Source organism: Panthera onca, chromosome A1, assembly GCF_046562875.1.
Source record: "Panthera onca isolate mPanOnc1 chromosome A1, mPanOnc1 haplotype 2, whole genome shotgun sequence".
Lineage (NCBI taxonomy): Eukaryota > Metazoa > Chordata > Mammalia > Carnivora > Felidae > Panthera > Panthera onca.
The window spans coordinates 219578319-219590803 of NC_138339.1; positions in this window are offsets into that span (position 1 = coordinate 219578319).

Genomic DNA, 12485 nt, shown 5'->3' on the forward strand with positions numbered 1-12485 from the left:
AAGAGGAGGAAGTAGAACTCAGTCAAAAAAAGGGAGAAGGTCCTCTAGGTGAGGGGACCAGCACACAACAGGTGAGAAACAGAAACCTTGATACACAAGGAGCGCCTTCAGCGGGAGCTCAGCGTGCATGCTGGGGACGGTGGAGCGTTACACACGGTCAGATCATAAAAGGCCTTTCCGGCCATGCAGGAAAATTTAAACTTATAAAATATGGGAAGTCATCACATTAGGAAATTTAGGTTAATTATTATAATTTACTCTAAATAGCAGAGAAGAGGACTGGAGACAATGAGATTTCCATCGGGGCAATCCGTTCGGAAAGAAAATGTTACTTTTCTTGGCAATATTTAAGAAATGTGGGAGGTAGTATGATGTGGGCTAGAAAGAAAAGATTCAAGAAATATGCAGATGGGAGAATTTGTCCACTCCAACTTTAGCCTCTTGTTGACCTTAAATACGCACAAAGAAGGCAGCACAGCATAAAAGAAAAAAAGCCCCAGATTGGGAACCAAGGGTCCCCACCGGCTCATTGATCTTCACTAGTCACTTCTCCTCTGAGGGCTTCTACTTCTTTATTGTTATGAGTAATTTCTAGACTAGATGATTTCTAGTCTCTCACAGGTTTAAAATTTCTCTGTTCTCACTGTTTTAGGCACCAGCTTGGTGTTTTGAAACTGCAGAGTAGCTTGAGAAATCTCGTGAAAATAGGAACTTGGTACTTTTCTAGGATTTTTACTTCCTGTTTTTTATAAAATTTGAGCCAAAAGGACTCTAAGAAATACAAGGTTGGCCCCAACCTGCTGCTGGGCAAGCTTATCAGAGGAGGTTTCTGATGTCTAGAGGGGAGACAGTCTAGTCTGTTCAAGGGGAGTTGAACTTGCCCGTAGCCCTCTTCCCTGTCCAGTGTGTCTTAGTTGCCATCATTATATCCTGTTGTCTTGTGATGAAAAACCAAAATGAAGACACGCGCAGAAATGACAGCCATGTAGGAAGCTACGTACAACTACTGGAAACTCAAAAAGTGTGGTTCAAATTCATTGGCAATTTAGGTAAAATCTGGGGTTTGGTTCATTCACTTTGTCAATGCTTGCCCCGCTCTGTGGTTAATGACTTACTCAGTGGGTTTAGCTTACTGTCATTTTAGTCTGTAGTGGGGGCAGAAAAACTGAAGGGTGTAAAAGACAGATGTCTTCTTTTCAGCAGTTCCTTGCTTTTTTGGTGTTTAGTTTGCTATTTTCTGTCATTTTTGTCTTGAGGCATTAGAATTGGGTCTACATTCTGCTGTCTGCTTTGTTATCTTATCTAAGGAATCTGTAAGTAGCTTAACTCTGTCAGGGGGAGATGGTGCTAAAAAAGCCTTTTCAGGAAGCACCAGAATCCCATTCCTCAAGCAATGAGCTGTGCCTTGCTTACATGAAGCTTACCATGCTAACCTCAGAAAATTTCCATCTCAACATGGGCTGTATCGTAAATAATGGAAAAAACTGTCTTAAATGGTGAGTGTTTTCTTAGATTATTTGGAATTTTCCAGCTTCTTGTGCTTGACAGAAGACCTCTGACCTCTGGGATGACACCATGAAAACGAGGTATGGCTTCTCCTGGTCAGCCAAGGAGAGGCTGCAGTTACTCCACAGATGTTTTCTATTGTTTTTCTCGTGAAATCTCTGAGTGTAGTCACCAAGTACTTGGGAAATGAACTCACTTTAGGAAAAAAGCTTAGTAGAGAGAACTCCTTGCTCAAGTGGAAAACTTATAGAGGGCTTTATTTATCTGCCTATAATCTTAAAGAAGGAATTTTAAGTTAAATGTTATTAAAAATTTATTAGTGTCTTTAAGAAGCCATTTCAGGGAAGGCTTAGGTTAATATCTAATTCTTTATATACTTAAAATTCATCTATAGGTAAATTTAAAGACAAAATTTATGTCAGTTATTACAAGTTGCCAATGACTTAGAAATGAAATTCTCTCAGTGCTCTTGCTTTTTGTTCTAGAACTCCTTGCAAACATTAACAATAGTTATACATTAAGAAGCCACTGTCTCCATCTTGGCTTTGTGGCGTAAAATAGAAGCAAAGGGGTGGTTAACTCAAAGCCATGCACTTTCATTCCTCTGGCTTGGTCATTCTGTCATTCAACCTGAAATGTCCTTTCTTCTCAGTTTCTGCCTATGAACATTGTGTTTCTCTTTTAAGATTCAGATCAAATGTTACCTTCCTCTTTCTCCTAGGACAGATTTCTTAAAGAAAAAAAAAAGTCTAAGACTATTTTGGAAAGGAAGCAGTGATCACCATGGATTGTTGATAAAGACACCATTCCACTCCAACCTTATCTCTTTTGGGGGAATTATTAACTCATGCAATAAAAAAGAAATGCAACAGACATGGTATCTTTGGCTATCAGCAAGTCTTTGATAAGGTCTCTCTTGATAACATTGTGGTCCATGTGATAGTCAATTAGGTAGATTCATAATTGGCTAGATGGCTGAAGCCAAAAATTACTGACTGATGGCCTTATGCCAGTGCAACTGCTTCCTGTGAAAATGCTGCCAGGGTTTGTCTTTGGCTCTATCTTACAGAAAAATTTTATTAATGGTGAAGCAGTCAGGATAGAATATTTTCAGGTGCCTGGACTTATTTCTCTTTACTTATCCATATGAAGAAAGTCCATATGTGAAAGTCCAATTTTCAAGAACAGACAAGACCTGGGAATTGTCAAGGGGCTTCTTCGGGGCTTGATTAAAAGACTAAAAAGGACACATGTCTGGTGCTGACTTGGCAATTGAGTGGCAGTGCTGTGGGAAGAAGTGGCTGCCATGGTGGGACTTCATTTCATGGAAACTGATCCTGAGTCCCCCTGGCATGGATTCCAGTGGCTCCTGTGAGGAAAGGCTCACTGTTAATCTGTCTGTCAACAAGTAACAGTTTTCTGAACCCTCAAGCAAGCTGGACCAGCTGGGAGCAGACAGGGGCAAAAAGTCTATATGAAGGTAGTTTTCTGCAAGCATTACGGAAAACAAAATGGTCTCAGGACAGTGCAGGAAGTAAGACTCGGCCTAGGGCCTGAAGCACTGAAGTGGAACCAGCACAGATGCTGGCCGCTGGCTGTGGATTAAGGAGGTTTATTTAATTTTGTATTGGAATCTAGAGTTCTATTTCTTTTTTTTTCAAGTTTATTTGTTTATCCAGAGAAAGAGAGAGAGAGACAGAGAATGAGTGTTGGAGGGGCAGGGAGAGAGGGAGGGAGACTCCCAAGCATGCTCTGCACTGTCAACTTAGAGCCCGACATGGGGCTTGATCCCATGAACTGTGGGATCATGACCTGAGCCCAAATCAAGAGTTGGACATTTAATTGACTGAGCCATGCAGGTGCCCCTAGGGTGCTATAATTTCTAAAGTTTTATGTTATTGCATGGGCAGTTTTTCTTATCTCATATTTTCTTTGTTTATGTAGGTGAACAAAGGTTTTTATTTTATTAAAAAATGTTTAAAAAATGTTTATTTTTGAGAGAGAGAGAGAGAGAGAGAGTGAGCTCATGAGTGGAGGAGGTGCAGAGAGAGAAAGACACAGAATCTAAAGCAGGCCCCAGGCTCCAAGCTGTCAGCACAGAGCCCAGCACGGGGCTCAAACTCAAGAAGCACAAGATCATGACATGAGCCGAAGTCAGATGCTCAACCGAGTGAGCCACCCAGGCACCCCTGGACAAAGGTTTCTAGATTGCTCTCCTGTTTCTTAGGAAGAAGCCCCAGTCGTTTCTTTTTCCCAGAGGACAGAGCTCAGAGGATTTGTGTTTAGGAATTTCAGGTACCAGTTGGCAGGGCAATCTGTCAAGTCTTCAATCTGAATTCAGGATGGATCTGCGAAGCCATTTGAAGTTATAACTTTAGGTGAGACCTCTGAGTAAGTTTCTGAGAAGCGATTGAGGCAGATCAACAAAATCTCTGCAGCCATGCCAAGTATTTGCAAAATGCAAGCACCTTGGAGAAACACAAATATACATTATATAGCACACAGAATTGGGATAGGTCTTGTGGAGCTAAGCCATTTAAGAAAATCCCAGGATTCTAACAGCTAGGCACAAACAGCCCCAGGATCCGGGAGCAGCAGCTGCAGCGTTTAAATAAATACCCAGCCTCTGCACGTGTGTGCGTGGCAAGGCCAGTCAGTATCGCTTTTCAACCACACCTGCTCTTCCAGATGGCGACCACTGCCAGCAGCCTCTGCTCCTCAAGGAAGGACAGTCCGGGATTGTTTCACAGGCTTTACTGATGGGAAAATAACAACCCATCACCTCAGGCCAACACTGGGAACATTCTCATGCATTTCCTTTATCAAGCATTAGAAAAGGTCCTACTTTTTTTTCTTTTTTTTTCTTTTCTCCCCCCAAAAGACACCAGTTCTGAGAACCTCATGTCTTTCACCGTAAGCCTGGAACACAAGCCCATTCATTGGTACCAAAGTGGATTTGCACAGTTTCTATGAAAGCTGCTAGGGGCTAGGTGGGACCCTGATGACCCAGGGCAGAGCCACGGTACGAGAGCCACGGAATGGCTCTGTGATTTGAAAATACAGCCACTCCCCATGCTGTGTGGGCTCAATCTGAAAGGATAGCTCAACTGCCCATGCTCCTTGATTTCCGGAATCGATTTCCTCCTGGTGTTCCCAGCACAGCCCCGTCTGTGTTACCTTGCTCTGTGTGTTCTTTCTTAGTCTCTGATGCTTTTATCTTCCTTGCTTCTGAAATGTTACTGTCCTCAGAGCCACAACCTTGGCCCTCATCCCTTCTTCCTCTGCATGTTATCTGTGGGTCATCCAGATCCCTGCCTTCAGCCCCTCCATCGGGGGCATCTTCTCTTGGGTGTCTATGAGTCCCTCAAACTTCCCTTGTCCAAACTGCATTTTCTGTCTCAGTTACCAAGTGCCCCCGTCCCCTTCTGAGATTATCTGTCTTTTTTCATACCAGCCTTGTCCTCTCTCTCAGGTTTTTCTGTGTGCAGCACATTGCCTCTTGTTTTCCCATCTGGAAAAATCTTGATTAAAAAAAAAAAAAATTCCTGCTCATAGGCTGAAACCTCCGTGGAACTTTACCCATCTCCCTTCCCCTCTGCTGGAATTAATTGCTGCCTTCATTGGTAAAATAAACATTACCGCAACCTGCTGGGCAGGGAGGCTACAGATACAGGGTAAGTGCTGTGGGAGCAAGAGGCAGGGTGGGGGTGGGCGCTCACTGACACTCCATTTTTGGAAATCCCCCCAAGGTCGATTAGGGAGCTGGGAGCAGCGTGTGGCCCTGGGGGTTACCTGTGGAGTATTCCCTAAGCCGCCAGCCAAACGCAACAGGGTTTTCTTCTTGTCTGTCCCTGCTAGCCCCCAATCCTGTCTGTCTTCTTCCAAACCCATCTATTGTCTATTTCCCCATTGGGAAGCTCCACAGATACAGTTTCGCTTCTCCTGTTTCCTCTTTCCAGATCTTAGAGTGAACTCATGACTTTAATGTCTTTATCTCCCTCAACATGACACGGTGATGTTGGCAAAAAAACCCACACCTGGCAAACTAAAAACAAGTATTAAATGGTGCACACTCGTAATGAGCCTCCAGGGTCTGCTCCCCTTAAAAACCTCATCAGAGATGATCCCCCTGCCCTGATGCCTGTGCATTTCTTCCCCGCGGGCTTCATTGTGTGACTCATGCTTTCTGAACACGCTGTCCTTTTTCCTGGCGAAAATGATCCCAGGGGTGCTGTGTGTGTAGCACACATCACTACATCATGCTTTGCGGGTTAACATGTCACATCCAACTGTTAATCCTACAGCTAAGTGGAGAGCCAAGGCCTCATTTGGGAGTTAGCACGCTGAGGGGAAGTAAGCATATTGGTCACTGCCCCATCACATGGAATCTGGCAGACCTAGGAACTGATTTGTAAGATGAACTCATGGACAGTGAATTTGTGGGATAGAAGGGAGTTTAGCGATCATTGAGTCCAACATGCTTATTTTACAGATGTCAGAATGGAAGCCCAGGGAGGTAAAGTGATATGTCCATGGTTCATGGAGAATTAGTGGCCAGTCGGCCTGATGTCCTGTTCAGTGGTGCTCTTTCCACTACTCTGTCATCTCTGGAACTCTGGTTGCTTGTAGCAAAAACCTTAACCTTATTATAACAGCCCTAGAAGGTAGGTTTATCCTAATTTATAGATGAGGAAACTGAGGCATATAGAAGATAAATAAATTGCCCAAGATCATGGAACTCTTCTCAGTCTAGACATTCTGGCATACAAAATGGGAATAAAAATATCTCAATCTATGGAATTATAGGAAATTAGGGAGATGAAATTTGTGAGATAGTAGATCATGAGGTGTTAATTAATGTGCTATTTTCCTTCCCATTTCCTTTCATCTTGGGACCCTATTTTGTTTAGGCAGCTATCTAAGAAGGAATCTGAAAATTGAGCCAGAGATCAAAGAAATAAAGTTCTTAACCCTTATTTTAAGTCCTTGTAGTGGATATTTACCTTTTTTCATCTGTCAAGAATTCTGAGGCTCTTCCTATTTTGGGGATCCCTGTGTCACATGAACTCCTGCCTGCCCCTGTCGAAAAACGTGGGGGGTGGATATTCCATCTTTCTGCTACCTGGCAGCCAGTTTATGGACATTGACCTGGGGGTGGCTTCTGCCGAAGACAGTGTGTGAAGGTGGTGACCCAGAGTGCTGGTACACTTCACAGTCACCGTGGCCATCGAGGCAGGCAGCAAGACCCTAACTCTTCAGTGTTTGGTTTCTGCTGTCCAGCCTCTTTTTATTTTCAGCTGATTTTCTTACTTTCCAGAGATTCTGTGAACTGCCCAGTAATGGTTCAATAGGTTCCTTTTCTGCTTAAGTTAATGAGAGTTGTTCATACCAAGCACTCTGACTGGTACTATCCAGGTATAAGAAATATTTGAAACCAGACCTGCAGAACAAATTTCCCCCAACAGAGAAGTGACAATGCCCTCTGTGATGGAGAGTTGGAGAACTGAGATCTTGGAGGAGGGACTGTGTCTAGCTTCTCCCTCTCACTCAGCAGAGTTGACTGCAAAGGGGAATGATAACAGAACATACAGAAAAGTTTGTGTTCAAGAACAGGGTATAGAAATAGAGCCGTGGAAGGAGGCTGCTTCCTACATGTTGCCAGGAGTGGAAGCCATGAGTTAAGATGGCTTCATTGGGTGCCAGCCAGAGAAGAGGCCCAAGACAACCCATCTGATCCTCTCTTACCCCCAGAACAGCTGAGTTTTTCTATGTCCATGGAAGGCATGGAAGCTGGCCAAGAAAAAAAAAGGATACGACTAAATAGCACCCGTAAATAGGAGAGCCAGTGGACCTGTACAGACATTAGGGTGCTACCAAGGGGTCTTTGCAGCAGAAGGTGGTAGTGGCTCCACGGTCAAAGACAAAGTGAGTGTACAGATGCCTCGGTAGTGCTAGCCTAAAAGATGGCTATATGTGAGAATCAAGTGGGGCTAAACAACTCAGACATCCTGGGGAGAAGAGAGGACAGTCCCAACCAAAAATATCCCTATTGCCAATGCTGACACTACTACATTCTATGAGCCCCCTAGAACTCAGGTCAGCCCAGGGGAGAAAGAGAAAAGGAAGGGCAGGGGAACATCTGGAACTGACTTAACAAAAGTAGCAATGATTGAGAAAACCCCAAAGTACTGAACTTATCTAGAATAGATTAGATATATTTTTTTGCCATTGGTGGACTAGAGTTTGAGATAGAAAAATAAAATAGCATTTTTGTAAACCTGAGATTTATGGCCCTTGATTAAGAAAAATTGCTCTTAGTGAATCAGGCTTTGGGCAGACTTTATTATTATTATTATTATCATTACTATTATTACTATTTTAAATAACTTAGTGTCATGTTAGCCAACATACAGTGTATGCAGTGTAGTCTTGGCTTCAGGGGTAGATTCCCATGATTCATCATTTACATATAACACCCGGTACTCGTCCCAACAAGTGCCCTCTTCAATGCCCATCTCCCATTTTCCCAGCCCCCTCCCCCGAATCCCACCCCCATCAACCCTCAGTTTGTTTCTGTATTTAAAAGTCTCTCACGGTTTGCCTCCCTGTCTGTTTGTGACTTATTTTTCCTTCCCTTCCCCTACGGTCTTCTGTTAAGTTTCTCAAATTCCCCATATGAGTGAAAACATATGATATCTGTCTCGGGCAGATTTTATTATTAAGAAGGTGTCCAGTGCCATCCTGGCTAGGAGACTCGCAAACATGCATAGTTTCATCTCTGAGCTACATCTCCGTGGCTGGTGCAGGGTAACGGGAACAAGGCAGCGCTCAACTTCCCAGAGATGTCGTACAGCCTGGTGCACACAGCAGAGAGTAGCCACCTTGGTAAGCGATGAACTAGGGATCCACAGGGCTGTCTGGGAAGCATGATGAAAAACATAGTCGTGAGAAACCGGCATCCCGGATACACAGTGGAGCCATTGGCAGAGAGCACCTGGAGAGCCACGTGGGATTCCAGTCCTTCTTTTCTTGCTATTTCATACTTGAAGCATTTAAAAAAATTTTTAAAGACCTTTCCAGGAGAGCAGTTGCACACTGGATATTGAGAGTGCCTATTAGTCCTTGTTATGAGCTTGAAGAAATGATTAACTGATGATCCACCTGGGTCTGGCAGACTAGTACATTTTAGAGAAGCTTAGCATCGTCTACAGGTTTTTACCACCATGACTTTCTATTGTTCGTCGAGATTCGGTTTTATGCAAAACATAGATATTCGGTGAAGAGATGGCCTATGCAGGAAGACGCATCCTGGTATGACTTATAGCGAAGACAATTTGACTTGGGGCCTTTTCCAAGTACTCTCCCAAATGAGAACTACCCCATGGAGGCTAATGTGGTGAAAAGAAAGATAGTGGAACGAACGCCTACTACCAACTTCTTCATTTCACTCACACACACAGGCGCGCGTGCACACACACACACGTTCCAGTTCCGGATCAGTGCAGCCCTTGGTGTGTCATCAGAGAATACAGCCCGTCTACATGTATGCTATCCTGCACTAGCCCTGGAGTCTGAATTGTGTGCTATGTGTGTTGAGGGTGGGAATGAAGTGAGATTGGAGGTAGAGAAAAGGCTTGAAGGTGTATCATGGGACTCTGGTAAGGTTGATTTTTTTTTTTCCCCCTGAGCCTAAATCTGGTGTTTTGGTCTGTGCTGAAGTGGAAAACACAGGCATCAGGCACAGTCCAGACACATCAAAATAGATGAACGTACCCCTTTGAATGAGGCTTACAGGATCTGGTCATTTGGGGGAACTTCAGACTGGGGGTGAGCCAGGAACAAGAGAGACCTCCAGAGACCCCTCTGAAACGTGAGCTGGGTCTGATTCCACCTTTTGTAGGGAAGAGTGAGGAGCTGGAGCCCTGCTAATCTTCTGTGGTGTATTTGGAGAAGCACGTAGACTCCACCAACAAAGCCGGGCCCTGAGCTGGGGACGTGGGGAGGTTTAATCAGAGCTCTGCGGATGACCTTTTATTTATGATCCTGACCAGTCCCTTCACCTCTCTGTGCCTCAGTTTCTTCTCACAGACAGCCACCTTCCTCCAAGGGCTGCTGGGAGGATTAACCGAAAATTGAAGCCTAAGCATTTTCACACATACAATGCTTCATGAGTGCTTAAGAACACTGCTATCTTAGTGGCATTATCTCTAAATATTAATCTTGTGCATATGTTCTCTGCCGGCCTTGATAATTCTTAAGATATCTGTGTGGTAGGTTTAATGCAGTGGGAAAGAGTGTCAGCCCGCTGCGGGTCCTCTTTGGGGCCAGAAGTGAACTGAAACGGAATCAGCGTGATGCCAGAAAGTCAGACACAAAGAGTTAAGTTAATCTTCTGAATTCTGCCTCCTTGCTATTGTGTAGGCAAATTATCCAGGTGATTAAATTGTCTTTTTCAGCATCATGTTTGGAGATGTGTCTGTGTAGGTATGTTTGTGTGTGGTTTTGTGTCTGGGCAAGTGTGAGTTGCTAAATTATGTGTGAGTTAAATCATGTTTTGGAGATGTGTTCAGACTCAGAGTTTAACTTTGTGGCAAATTCTGGCTCTTTTGCTCTAGTGTTCCAGGAGCTGATTTCTGTTTCTCATTTCCTCTTCTGATGCCTCATCCCTTTCTGTTCTGTGCCTCTCACCATGTGGCTAGAGACTGATGGGCTGAAGTGATTAGGCCCCCAGACCCCTGAGCATCAGCCCTGCTTCAGCAGCACCTGCTACCCCTTTATTTCTTGTTTCCCTCAACCTCAGATCTTGCCCTTTTACTCATCTGCCATCTGGCAGCCCCCCTACATTCCATTCCATCACCACGGGGATAAGGCCAGGGGCAAACCAGAAATGGCAGTTGCCTTGGTTGACAGACCATCTTCCAGGAGGCCATGGCCCAGAAGGTCAGGTGATGATGCTGCAGCTAAGAGAGCAGGTTGGCTGTGAATTACTAGGCTATGTCTGGAAATCTAGAAAGTAGCATTTTTCTGTGCCCTGCCACTAAATTCCACTCATCATGATTATTTTTCAGATAGGGATGTGCAACCTTTAAAAAAATTGTGGTAAAATAAATATAACACAAAATTTGCCCTTTTGATAATTTTTAAGTCCACGGTTCGGTGATATTAAGTACATTCCCAATTGTTATACTCTCATTACCACCATCCATCTCCAAAACTCTTATGATGTTGCAAAACTGAAGCTCCGTATTATTAAACAATTTTGATATTTAAAAATACATATTTCCCCCTCCCTCTGACCCCTGGAAACCAATACTATCTGTCTTTATGGGCTTGAGTACTGTATGCACCTCATTTAAATGGGATCGTATAGTATTTGTCCTTTCGTGATTGACTTATTTCACTTAGCATAATGTCCTCAAGGTTCATCTATGTTATAGCATGTGACAGAATTCCTTCTTTTTAAGGCTAAATAATATTCCACTGTGTGTTTGTACCATATTGTGTTTATCCTGTCATCCATCAGTGGCCACTTGGGCTAAGGACATAAAACTTGTATGTGAATGCAGTGTTTGGAGAGCCAGTATGTATGTGAGGTGGTAAAAACACCATGGACTTCATGGTCAGACCAACGTGGGCCCCCTGTGGCTCTGTTACTTCTTAGTATGACCTTAAAAAAGTAACTTAACTTCTGTTTAAAAGAGCAATTCTTAAAATTTAAAGCACATTTTACATACAAAAGAGTATAAACTTACATGTCTAGTTTAAAGAACGATAATATATTAATAACACAAAAATAGAACAGACAGCTATTTGCTAACCACATAGACTAAGAAACTGAGCACTACTCAGACCTTTGAAACCCTTCAGTACCTCTCCTGGTTGCCCCTTCCTGCTTCTATCTCGAACTGGAAATGTGTGGAAATTATTCCTTTGCTTTTCTCTGTAGTTATACCATACATTTAGATCTCTAAACAATACATTATTTAGTTTTGGTGTGAATTTTGAAATTTTTGTAAGTGAGATTCCACTGCTTTTTTTTCCCTTGTAAGCTTTAAGTTTTCAGATTCATTTGTGTTGAATTGTGTAGCTGTAGTTGATTCATTTTTATTATCTTAAAGTATTCCAGTTCCATTTATGGGCATAGGGTTCCTTTCCTTTCCTTTCCTTTCCTTTCCTTTCCTTTCCTTTCCTTTCCTTTCCTTTCCTCCCTTCCCTTCCCTTCCCTCTCCTCCCCTCCTCCTCTTTCTCCCCTCCCCTCCCCTCCCCTCCCCTTCCCTCCCCTCCCCTTCCTTCCCTCCCCTCATATAAACTGTACTTTTTTGAGCTTTATGCATATATCTTCTGGTACACGTATATAAGAATTTCTCCAGAGTATCTAATTGGAGTAGAATGACTTGGGCATGGACTATGTGCAAGTTTCATCTTATGAGGTAACACTCAATGGTTTTATTTATTTATTTATCTATTTATCTATCTATTTATTTAGACAGCTAGTGAGCACATGTGTGTGTGGGGAGGGGCAGAGAGAATGGGAAAGAGAATCCTAAGCAGGCTCTGTGCTGTCAGTGCAGAGCATGACACAGGGTTCAATCTCAGGAACCATGAGACCATGACCTGAGCCGAAACCAAGAGTCTGATGCTTAACTGACTGAAGCACCCAGGTGCCCCTTTTTAATTTTTTTCAGTTTTAAACTTTAGCTCAATGGTTTTTCTAAAGTTGTGCTAATTCAAGTTGTGTTCCCACCAGCAGTGGATGGAAATCCCCATTGTGTCACATCTTTGCCAACATCTGGCAATGCCATTTAAAAATTTTTGTCAGTCTGGTGGGTGTGAGGTAGTATTATTCTTTCTTTTCAAATATTTAATCTTGGCCCACTTCACTGAGCACTTCAATGGTGATAGTGCAATGTATGTGGTACACAAATGAACATTATTTTAAAACAAAATTATTCTATGAATGCGAACTTGGAACAACACGG